The following is a 13,131-nucleotide window of genomic DNA, read 5'->3' on the forward strand; positions in this document are numbered from 1 at the left end:
ATGACCTTCCCTGAGTTCCAAAGAACAGATTCAGTTGTTAATCAAGGGAGGAGTAGCCAAGAAACCACCTGAGGCAAGATTAAAGGAACCAAAGAAGCTCATCAAAATTAGGAAATCCCACCACCTGGGACCCTGCACACACCCTAATCTTGTCAGCAAACCTACTCTTGGGAAGTATTGTCATAAACTCCTCATCAAATCTTCCTGGGTTGACCAGAGCCTCCCATCAAGCCTCTTAGATAGCCTCAACCACCAGAGGGCAGACAGCAGAAGCAAGAATAACTACAATCCTGCAGCCTGTGGACCAAAAACCACAGTTACAGAAAGACAGACAAGATGAAAAGGCAGAGGGCTATGTATCAGATGAAGGAACAAGAAAAAACCCCAGAAAAACAACTAAATGAAGTGGAGATAGGCAACCTTCCAGAAAAAGAATTCAGAATAATGATAGTGAAGATGATCCAGGACCTCGGAATAAGAATGGAGGCAAAGATTGAGAAGATGCAAGAAATGATTAACAAAGACCTAGAAGAATTAAAGAACAAACAGAGATGACCAATACAATAACTGAAATGAAAACTACACTAGAAGGAATCAATAGCAGAATAACTGAGGCAGAAGAACGGATAAGTGACCTGGAAGACAGAATGGTGGAATTCACTGCTGTGGAACAGAATAAAGAATAAAGAATGAAAATAAATGAAGAGAGCTTAAGAGACCTCTGGGACAACATTAAACGCAACAACATTCACATTATAGGGGTCCCAGAAGGTGAAGAGAGAGAGAAAGGACCAGAGAAAATATTTGAAGAGATTATAGTCGAACACTTCCCTAACATGGGAAAGGAAATAGCCACCCAAGTCCAGGAAGCGCAGAGAGTCCCATACAGGATAAACCCAAGGAGAAACACGCCGAGACACATAGTAATCAAAGTGGCAAAAATTAAACACAAAGAAAAATTATTGAAAGCAGCAAGGGAAAAACGACAAATAACATACAAGGGAACTCCCATAAGGTTAACAGCTGATTTCTCAGCAGGAACTCTGCAAGCCAGAAGGGAGTGGCATGATATACTTAAAGTGATGAAAGGGAAGAACCTACAACCAAGATTACTCTACCCGGCAAGGATCTCATTTAGATTTGATGGAGAAATCAAAAGCTTTACAGACAAGCAAAAGCTAAGAGAATTCAGCACCACCAAACCAGCTTTACAACAAATGCTAAAGGAACTTCTCTAAGTGGGAAACACAAGAGAAGTAAAGGACCTACAAAAACAAACCCAAAACAATTAAGAAAATGGTCATAGGAACATACATATCGATAATTACCTTAAACGTGAATGGATTAAATGCCCCAACCAAAAGACATAGACTGGCTGAATGGATACAAAAACAAGACCCATATATATGCTGTCTACAAGAGACCCACTTTATACCTAGGGACACATACAGACTGAAAGTGAGGGGATGGAAAAAGATATTCCATGCAAATGGAAATCAAAAGAAAGCTGGAGTAGCTATACTCATATCAGATAAAATAGACTTTAAAATAAAGAATGTTACAAGAGACAAGGAAGGACACTACATAATGATCAAGGGATCATCCAAGAAGAAGATATAACAATTATAAATATATATGCACCCAACATAGGAGCACCTCAATACATAAGGCAACTGCTAACAGCTATAAAAGAGGAAATTGACAGTAACACAGTCATAGTGGGGGACTTTAACACCTCACTTACACCAATGGACAGATCATTCAAAATGAAAATAAATAAGGAAACAGAAGCTTTAAATGACACAATAGACCAGATAGATTTAATTGATATATATAGGACATTCCATCCAAAAACAAACAAACAAACAAACAAACAAAAAATCTTCCTGGGTTGGGACACACAGTTTTTTGAGGCAGGAGCCCACTGTGTCCCCCTTTGCCTGGCAAGGTAATAAAATTATCCTTTTCTACTTCACCCAAAACTCTGTCTCCAAGATCTGATTCGGCACCAGTGTACAGAGAAGCTGAGCTTTCTGCATTAATTCTGGCACAAATCTGGGGCCGACTTGGGGACGGTCCATGGGAGGGACTCCTAGAGGCCAGATTGCCTGGGACCCTTGCCTGGAAAGGCCAAGTCCTAGTCATACCCCGTCCACCATCCTGGCAGCTGGAACTCTGAGGCGGGAATAGACAGTGGAAGAGGGACTGCTCTAGCAGATTCTGAGGCCCTTTTTGCCTTGAGGATGCTCCTCTCTTCCTTCTGCCTGGGTCGCCCTGGACTTCCGTCTCCGAGGAGTTATTTTGGGGAAGCAGAAGAGTAGCATTCGGGAAGTCACACCTCTGCCAGCATTTTGGTAAGTAAGTCCCCCAGCATGCATGCTGAGGTTGCTCGACTTGGTCTGTTTGGGGAAACTCTGGTTCCTGTTTGGGGATTTTCCATTAGGAAGATTCCATTTGTAAGGCACCACTTGGACCAAGGTCACCAGTTTAGTGGGACTTGGAAGCCAGTTTGAGCCTTGGGCTGTTTATTTTTGTGTGTATGCATGGCTTCCATTTGGCTGGCAAGGATTCTGGTTTTGCTTTCCGTTTTATGCACACAGCTGTTTAATTCAACTCAACATGGGAAGCACTTCTTCTTTGATTCCATCTGATAGCTGCCTGGGAAAATTCTGGCAGTTTGGTCTACCTATAACTATGAATCTATGACTGAAAAGAATGAGATTCTATTGTAACTGTGTTTGGCCATTGTATATTCTTAAAGGTGAGGAGAGGTGGCCTCTGTATGGTGGTCTGTTATTATACTATTCTTCAGCTATAAATGTTTTGTCACAGGAATGGAAAGGCTGGGAATTTTCTCCACTCCAACTGGGCTAGCCACTCTGGGCTCATTCCCTTGCGGGAATTGAGCCACTCTGGTCTCCCTGAGAGCCAACTCTGGGTTTGTTCTCTTTCAAGAACTGAGCCAATCTATTTGGAAAACTTTGTCTGGGAGTGGAGTAGAATTTTTAAATTATACCTCCTCTGATATTCTGTCTGTGTGGCCATAGCTTATGTGTCATTTGTGTTTTAGTGTGTATCATTTTGGGGTGAGCCACTCAGGCTTGTGCAGGATGGGAAAATTCTACCCAATCATTGCGAGCCATTTTGAGTCCTCTGTCTGGGAGTGGAAATGGAATCTTTGGGCTACACCTTGTCTGATGTTTTGTTTGTGGGACCATGTTTGTTGTTTGTATGTATGTCAGTACTTACAATGACTGGTTGAGACATCTTTGGTAAATAAGAGGGCTTACATGTGACAGCACCAGGGAATCCTTCCCTATTGTGTCAGGTTTTGCCTGTGGCAGAATGTTGTTGGGATTTTCCCTTTTGGACTGGCCTTGTTATGGGTGATCAGAGCTCTGTTCTAACTTGTAGCCCCCCCCCCCAACCACCCCCACCAGGGTATTTTTACAAAACTGGGAGATCTTCAACTATGCTCCCATGAAAAAGAATTGGCATTTCTCCCCTGTGCCCAGGCCCTCAGGAATACTTATCTTGTCTAGACAATCTCTAGAAAAAAAAACTTAAAAAGGTGGCAGGGGTGGGGTGGTGGGGGTGGGGGTGGTGGAAGCCTTTTAAACTCAAGTGGAAAAACTGTGAGATTTCTGGTTCTGTCATTATGAAAAAGTTAACCTGTAAATGAACTATATTTAATTGACTTAAAAGTGTGCAGTTACAAACTAAATCTAAATATGTAGAAAAAGGCCATGATAAATTCTAGGACCACATGATCTGGGAAATATTCAGTACTGAATTGATATTGGCTATTGAAAGTGGCTTAAGTATGTTGGTTTGATTAGTATAGACATGTCTTTAGAGTCATCAATGTTAAGTAATGCAAGTGAGATATGAGCTTTGGGTGAATTTTTAGGAATAATTATGTTTTAGGAATGTCTTCTTAAGGATTTTGACTACTTAAAAATTTAAAGTTGTGCTAAATTAAATGATGGAAGTTTATTGAATAACTAGGACATTTCAAAATAAAATAAGATGCTGAAACATTAATTACTGAACATTGGCTTCCTTTTACAGAGAAATAAAAGGTTTAGAACTATTAATAAATATGTTTGGTGCCACACTGAAATATTTTCTATAAGAAAGCACATATTTCAAGAAATTATTATTTGGGTTTATGTTTACTGATCTACATAGTGCTGATAAAAAGGACAGTTCATGGTTGCTTAAGGAAAGTAGGATGTGTGTTTTCAGTAAAGAAGGTATAAGGAATGGAGTTGCATTTTATTAAGGGAAAAGGAAGTAGGTCTGACTTAGGGCTGGCTGTTTCCGAATGGAAAAATTAAGTGATGAATACAGAAAGTGATAAAAAGTTTTGTGGAAAGTGGGCCCCGAGAAAAGAGTTTTGTGCATGGTGAGGATTGACTAAGGTTAAAATAAATTTAATTGAGTAAATGAATTTTAAAAGTAAGTGGGTGCAAAACTTGAATTTGGCTTTTCTCTCTGTTAAGAGAACAAGTTTTCTTAAGATGTGAAGTGCCTTTGATAACAGATTTTAAGTTGCTTTACCTTTTCAAGAGATCTGTTCTATATTTGTCTTTAAAATCTTTTATTGTTACTTTGAGTGAATAACTATTGTTTCACAGTGACCTATGATCCTGACTGAGTGTTCTAAACCGTTTTGATATATATATATTTTTTGTGACATATATTTTTGATACATATATATATTTGACAAAACTTCTTAAATCAAAATTTAATGAAGTCCTTTGACCTCTAGCTAACTTTGCGATGCTTCAAAGGGCCCCTGAAACATCCCAAAGAGAGATAATAAACTAATTAGTTTCATTTGGTATGTTAAAAGTACATGGGAATTATGGTCAAATGAGTAATAAATCTTAGGTTATAGTGTATGGTAAATGTTAATAACATAAATATTCTAGAAATTATATGGAATTCCTAAAATTCTGATATGTCCTGACAAAATATCGTCAGTTATAAATCCAGTTATTATCTTAAAATGTTGTATGTCTCAGCAATAACCAAATTAATTTGTCAATTGCATTACATTGTAATCAGACGTTAAACATGACTTCTTAAGTCTTTTGTCATTATAGACAGTTATGGTTTTATTCTGATGCCTTTGCAAAAATGCTTCCTCTTCAAGAAGATTTATAGAAAGGACTTTTGGATAAATACAAGTTTCTGACTTTCAGACCATAATGCTGAACTGGGTAAGAAACTGAAAAATTCTAGGGAAAACCTGTTGGCTTTATAAAAGGTTAACAACAGGACTGGTTACTAAATGAACAGGTGAATATGGTTATAATTTTTATGGGTTTTGTCTGAAATGTTATTGGTTTTGATCTGTGTTTTCCAGATATAGGAAAACAACTTCCACTCAAGTTGGTTATGATTTACAACAATGTGGTAAATTATACCTCTGTGAGTGAAACTGAGATATTTTTCTTTTCCTTCTGCCTGCTCCCTTTAAAAATTAGAGACTGTTGGGTTCTGAGCAGCCTTATCACGAGAATGAATAAGATTGTCTCCTGGCATGTGTAGGAATCTTGATATTTTGGGGACTTCTAGAAAAGAGAAATCCACCTAGGCAAAATATTGATGGCAGGCCTTTGATATGACTTTCTTGGCCTTGAGGGGTCTTTTGGAAATTTTAGGCTGAGATGCCTTCTGAGGAATTACACCAGAGTCAGTGTGGAAGAGCCTATGTGGTCAATGGACCAAACTTATTTTAAAAGCAAATTAGTCTTGGATGTACTTGATGAAAATGGGGGTAATTTAAAAAAATTATGTTTCACTGAATATTACATTCCAGTTTTTTAAATTAAGGTCTGTGTTTACCAATACTCACTTCCCAGATAGTTCCGTGCTGTTATATTGTTACAAAATATAATTAAATTGTCAGAAGAACATGCTAGGTTTTTTCTGAAGCCTAACTTTGTAATCAATATTTGGATAAAGATCAGATGCTCCATGATCTACAACCAGGAGGTTAACAGCGGGCTATGTTCATTCAAATTTAAAGGCTCCCTTATGTTGGGGACAATTAAACCCATACTAGGGATAACCAGCCTAGCAACACTAGGAAACTGGACTGGGTGCCTTACGGGCAATGCCAATATACAATTTCCCTTAAAAATAAGGATTGGTACAGAGCAGACTAAGTCAGATGACCTGGTATATACTGGGCTGCACCTAATGGAAGTTCTTGATTTATATTCTTACTTATGACCTTACTATCTGTTAGTTATATTGCCTGTTTTGCAAAATTGTTGTTTCTTGCATTACCAAATGTGTGACTGGGCCTCTGATAAAATGGTGATATATAGTTCCATATGAGATCAATGACTGTAATAGTGTAACTCTAGATATAGGAAGAAGCAACACGAGGGAATATTTTTCTGGGCCATAAGGGACTAGTAAGACAGGTGGTCCAGAGAACTTTGGCACTGTTAATAGGCCTAGTCCAATAATAATAGCACATTGAGTGGGCTATCAGTGAAATCTTCGCCAGACCTAGGAATGAGCATTCCCAGCTCCATGGGACAAAATGGTCATGAAATGCACCCTGAACCATGGTCGAATTTATAACACTGAAGGGGTTCTGCCAACTGAAAATTGCAATCTGCCTCTGCAAGGATTAAGGCAATGGCCACTGAGGCCACTGACCTTCAAGGAATTCAGGGTGGAGATCAGGAATGAAGCACTCTGTGCTCTAGGAAATAACTGGCAGAATAGGCCTTCAGATAGTTAGATATTTTCAGGAGATTTTATGAGCCCAATTTCTTCATTTTCCCATATCTAGAAAAACAGTGAAATCATTAACAGTGACATCTGCTTTACCATTGAGGAGGGGAATGCATTTGAAAGTCAAAATTGAGTAACTATGGTAAAACTTGCAGACCCTTATGGATGCGATTTAAGACACATTCATTCCTGTATTGTTGCAGACTTGAATTTTCTGATCTATGTCAGACACCACAAGGATTAAAAAATTCCCCCACCCTCTTCAAAAAGATTTTGGCTAAAGAACTGAGGATTACACCTGGATCAAGGTTGAATAAAGGCTTTTCCAGCCAGAAAGGTAAAAGCATCAGAAGTGGCAAAAACCCTCTTAAGGACATTATTAAGAAAACTCTCACCAAGCTATGCAAAAAAGTCATCTAAAATGGGACAAGGTCTTGTCAATTGCTATGTTCAATAGATTGGTCAGTTGTTAACCTCTGTGCATGAGTTTGTGCTCCATAGGTCTCCCCCTCACCTGAAAGCTCCTTTGCATCCCCTCAAAGCAGGAGACCTGGTGTTGCTGAAAGTGAGAAAAAGAGCAGTGACTTGGGCAGCAGATTGAAGAAAAATGGAAGGGATCCTATGACATTCTTCTTAATCTCATGCCTCTCTAAAACTGGATGGAGTAAAACTGTGGGTACATCACACCAGAGCAAGAAGATTACCAGAGACTGACTAGTCAAGCCTGCCTACAGCCAGTGAACAGACTCTCAAGAAGCAGACATCTCACTCTTTGGGAAACTTTAAGTATCTGTTCCAACAAATGAAAGTTCTGTTTTCTTATCCTTTCTAAGATTCTGTTTTCATACCTTCTACCTATAGATTCATGTGCTGTTTCTTTAGATATTTCTAGCTGCTAGATATATGGTCAGCTTACTCTTTCCATGTCTTCAGGATTGCCTTGAAGGGTTTCCCCATCCAGGGAATGGTTTGGAAACAACTGGCTTCAGACTTATTCTCTTGAATTCCTTAGGAAATGAAATCTATTCTGTCTAATAAAGTTCTGGTTGTCACTCCTCTTACCTCTAACTGGGTCTATTGAACCAAAATGGCGGAACAGGGATTGAGATCTTAATCATATAAGACTCAGAACCAGGACTTGGAATGCAAATATTTCTAATTCGGTATATATTCCCCCAAATTTAGGCAGGACTATGCCCCATCTCAGCAGGAAGTCATCAGAGCAGTCGTCACCCTGTTCCCTGAAAGATTTGGGGAAAGATAAAACTGAAGTGGGGATTAAAACCTAGTCCCCCTAAAACCGAGTTCTTCTGCTGAGTTTATGATTAACATTGCTATCCAAAATGCTGTTGTTCCCTTTCTCGTCCAACATCTGTTCTCCTCAAGATTGAGGAGTATGAAGGAAAAGGAGGGAGTGAAACCAAGTAGGGTCCTGTGGTGCTCCCAGGCATGGAGGCCTTTTTGTCCCCTGTTTCTTGTAGGCAAGACTGCAGACTCCATGACCTTCCCTGAGTTCCAAAGGGCAGAATCAGTTGTTAATCAAGGGAGGAGCAGCCAAGAAACCACCTGAGGCAAGATTAAAGGGACCAAAGAAGCTCATCAAGGTTAGGAGACCACCTGAGACTCTGCACACACCCTAATCTTGTTAGCAACCCCACCCTTGGGAAGTATTGTCATAAAACTCCTCAACAAATCCTCCTGGGTTGGGACACATAGTTTTTCAAGGCAGTAGCTTGCTGTGTCCCCCTTTGCTTGGCAAATAAAGCTATCCTTTTCTACTTCACCAAAAACTCTGTCTCCAAGATTTGATTTGGCACTAGTATACAGAGAAGCTGAGTTTTCGGCATCATTAGGAGCTCCTGCATTTGTGTCTGACAGACATGGACTTTGACCAAGACAACTTTAGCATTCCTCTCAGCTTGACTAAACTACAGCGATTTCTTCCCCATTATAGGTCCCTGACCTTCCTTTTCTTAGAATATTTACTTTAGAAAACTTGTAATTGTAAATTACTTCTCTGCCCATTTGACATGTATATAAATCTCCTAGCCTGTTGACAGTTTTATGACCCACAGAATGCCTTTCATCAAGGACCAGAAACCATCTCTTCGAAATGTACTCATCAAGGAAAATAGCATCCTATTTCCCAGTCTCTGTGGGAGGGGAGGGTAGGAGCCTAACCTTGATGGGTGTCAATTAGGAAACATAGATGGCCTAATCACTGAGAAAAAATCTGCAAACTCATAAATAACTCAATATGCTCAGCACATCCCATTGGTCAACCTCCCCTGTAATGTCCTCTAGTTCTTTTCTACTAGCTCACTCAATGTTTTGAAACCATCCCATCTTTGTTTCAGTAGAGATGAGTTCAGTCTTTCTTCCTTATTGCAATAGCCTTGAAACCTGTCCTTGCCTGTTTAACTTTGTCCAGTGCAATTTCTGCTTTGACAATTTAAATCCCATTTGAGGAATTTGGTAACCATGAAACCTAGAACATGTATTTTGCACTTTAAGCATTTATTTTCTGATTGATAAAATGGAAATTATATGTGTAATGTACCCAGCACTAGTATGAAAATTATACATGTAAAGTCCTCAACATAAACCTTATGTGACATATTATGTGCACTGGTTTATTACTAATTAAATAAAACACGCCAAATAATTATCAGTATATCATCTATTATGAAATTGATTGTTTTAGGATCTGAAGATAAAGTTAAAGTTCTCAAAATGATTTTAAACTGAAAATAACTGTGGGCGTTCAAAACTAATATGGAGCTATTTTTTTCTTTAGGCTGAGAGTTCTGAGTAGCCTATTCAAGGGTGTTCTTGACTGACTTAATAAATATTAAGTTCTCACAATTATTCTGAATTAATTGAAAAAATGGAATGTGGGAATAGTAAAATGGGGGGGGAAATAACAAAGTTATTTAGTTTTCTAGGCAGCTGATTTGGGCAAACATAGCATTGTGATCCAGTTTTTTTTTTTTTTTTTTTAAGAATTGTGGTCATATCAAAACACCTTTAAGCATTGGGCCTTGAAAAATAAGGTCCAAAATGTCTACTGCAAATGGTATCAGAGAATACCATCCGTCTTAATTTAATAGAGGTATTCAGAAAATTGAACTTCAGGAATTGAGATATTACTTTATTGCTAGGTCTATTAGTTTTTACCTCAGTGTTATGACAACAGACTCTGAAATCTTCATACTCCCTCCAATTGCCTAAAATGTGTTACAGCCTATGATGTTCATTGTTGGGTACTGATGTTCTTAACTCATTCAATTTATTCTTTAAATTCCAATATTAAGTGTTCTCCCTCTCTCTCTTTTCTCTCTTTTTATGACAGAGTATACTCTGAAATTTTCTCAGTTGGATGATGTTAACTTACTACTGCTTTAGAAATTGCTGATCTCACTACATTTTTCATAACTGTACACCTGTGTTACACAAACAGCAATGTGTAATCAGATTCATATTTCCAGATAAGCACTGTCTTTCCACCTGCTATTATATTTGATCACTTGCATGTGAATTTACATTCCATAAAATGTTCTTGATATACTGGAAAGAAAAAATGGAAGAAAGCACTATGTTCTCTTAACATCATCAGTTCCAAGTTCAAGATCAAACTCTTCCTTTCACATTCACAGATTCTAATGCCAGGCAAAGCTATTGCAGGGGAGAAGAATTTGCCACCCCAAAGTATGTCTCCTTTAGCATAAGGATTATTTTAGGCTGATTATTTTTAAGAAATTGTAAACACAGGAGAAGCTCTGAAAAGCAAGTAGACATAAGACTTTTGTAAGAGACATTTACAGGTATAAGGGAAATCTCTATTATTTGTAAGGATGTCTTCCTCTCTTACAAGGAAGAGGGGGATGACTCTAAATCTCTCAATATTCTTTTCAATGGAGAAGGCAACAACTTAAGTGTGCATAACAACTTAAGTGTGCATAACAACCTAACCCTTGTTTACTGTGCTTTTCCTGATAACCTCCCATAACTTATTCCTCACCCCGAACACCTTTTGTCTTTAGCTGAAGATGGTAGGTGAAGTTATGGCTTTCCCCATTTTCAGTTTTTCTGGGTCTCTCCCATGTAAACATGTTACTAAATTTTGTTTGTTTTTCTCCTCTTAATCTTTCTTATATCAATTTAATTATTAGGCCAGCTACAAAACCTAGAGGAAAAACTTCTCTGGCCTACACTTTTAAAAAATGTTTCCTTTGGTTTTTTTCAATGTTTCAAACCATTTAAACTTCATGAATAATTGTTTTTAAGTTTTCCAGTTTAGTATAGTCAAGGCAGGCCATTTCCCAGCATAACGATGAATTGTTTGAAAGCGGTATAAACTGACAGCAGCCCATATGTTGAGTGACAAGGCAGGTTCTATAAAACAGCAAATGTTTTATACTGGTTATTTTGTTTTTTCATTGTGCTGAAAATTTCAGGTTAGTAAATTCTTAAAATGCCTTTCAGAATTGGTTGATTAAATCTTGTCAGGTAATTTTATTTTATTTATTTATTTTTATGTTTATTTATTAATTTCTTATTAGTCATTCATTTTATACACATCAGTGTATACATGTCAATCCCAATCTCTCAGGTCATCACACCACCCCTCCCACCCCCTGCCGCTTTCCCCCCTTGGTGTCCATACGTTTTTTTCTCTACTTCTGTGTCTCAATTTCTGCTCTGCAAACCAGTTCATCTGTACCATTTTCTAGGTTCCACATATATGCGTTAATATATGATATTTGTTTTACTCTTTCTGACTTACTTCACTCTGTATGACAGTCTCTAGATGCATCCACGTCTCTACAAATAACCCAATTTCGTTCCTTTCTATGGCTGAATAATATTCCATTGTATATACCACATCTTTATCCATTCGTCTGTCCATGGGCATTTAGGTTGCTTCCATGACCTGGCTACTGTAAATAGTGCTGCAATGAACATTGGGGTTCATGTGTCTTTCTGAATTATGGTTTTCTCTGGGTATATGCCCAGTAGTGGGATTGCTGGGTCATACGGTAATTCTATTTTTATTTCTTCAAGGAACCTCCATACTGTTCTCCATAGTGGCTGTATCAATTTACGTTCCCACCAACAATGCAAGAGGGTTCCCTTTTTTGCACACCCCCTCTAGCATTTGTTGTTTGTAGATGATTAAATCTTGTCAGGTAATTTTAAACCTGTAGAGGCATAATACCATAAAAAGCATTTTAACATCTTTGATTTTATTCTATCAAAAACAAATTATTTTTCCAGTATAAATATTCACAGCTTACTATGTGTCCTATCTGTCGATATCACAAAATGACAGCATTCAGACACTTGTTATCTGCACAGGCAATGTATCTGCTATTTGTCACTAAGCAACATTCAGAAACAATTTCCCCTTTTCTATTATCATGGAAAATGTGTCAGGACAAGAAACACACACAGAGAAAATTACTCCTCTGGTGAGATATTTTGACACAAAAAGTCTTTCCTGGTCAAAGATGAAATGCACCTTGTCAGTCACTTCTAATTACTGCCTCATTTCTGTCAATAGAGAGAGAACCAACTCCCTGTGGTGACATCACAGAGGCATTTACCAACATGCAGAGTTGGATTTGGCCTGTGAGCAGTGTTTGCTGAGCTCAGCCGGGTCTGAGTCAATGCACACAGATAGAGTGATCTTTAATTATAACTATTAATCTTCTTTAAAGTCGAAGAAAGGACATTTTGTCTTTTTTGCATGAATATTTGCTATTTTATCTTTGGTATCAATGGATACCTTCCTTCCTCAGCCTTTTCTGATATGCCTATGGCATTAAAGTGTACTGATTACCAACATTCACATTGCAAGAATCAATTTGAAGAGCTGTAAACTTATTAAACATTAAAATAAAGCATTTCCTGTCCTGTGACTGTGATAAATATCCATAACCAAATGAGCCGGGCAGGAATGGAGGGGTGTGAAGGTTGAGTTAACAAGATGCAAAATCATTAACTATGTGTGGAAAACACTTCCTTAGAAGAATTATAATTCTGGCCACTTGCAACAGATTTTCCAGGCAGAGCGTTATGAAATGGAGGGAGAAAAATAATCATTAGTGAGCAAACCAGCAACAACATTAAGGCTCTCAGTAATCCCACTTTGTATTAAAGCCAGGTTTATATGGAGGATCTGTTAACAATGAAGGTGGATGGGATGCCGGCACCTCAGGGCTTTCCTCTGGCAACTTTAAGTTTATGATGGCATTGCAAAACCTTCTGTAAAACCCTATCCCCAAGGCCAACCCTGATAGAAAAGAATGTTTCAGGAAAAGCATCTATATTACCAGAAGAGTATAGGGGAATAACTGCTTACACTCT

The 13,131-nt window shown here is 38.2% G+C and overlaps 1 protein-coding gene and 1 long non-coding RNA gene across 3 annotated transcripts in view; one reads left to right on the plus strand and one right to left on the minus strand.

Moving 5' to 3' along the window:
* Positions 1–13,131, minus strand: part of CNTN5 (contactin 5) — a 1,367,783-nt gene that overhangs the window by 985,165 nt on the left and 369,487 nt on the right. The window lies entirely within an intron of this gene.
* LOC309636714 lies at positions 1,898–9,603 on the plus strand. Its single transcript, XR_014250168.1, has 2 exons — positions 1,898–2,354; positions 6,966–9,603. It is a non-coding gene; the product is annotated as an uncharacterized lncRNA (long non-coding RNA).

The sequence above is a fragment of the Balaenoptera physalus genome (assembly GCF_965194825.1).
Source record: "Balaenoptera physalus genome assembly, chromosome: 10".
Taxonomy (NCBI): Eukaryota; Metazoa; Chordata; class Mammalia; order Artiodactyla; family Balaenopteridae; genus Balaenoptera; species Balaenoptera physalus.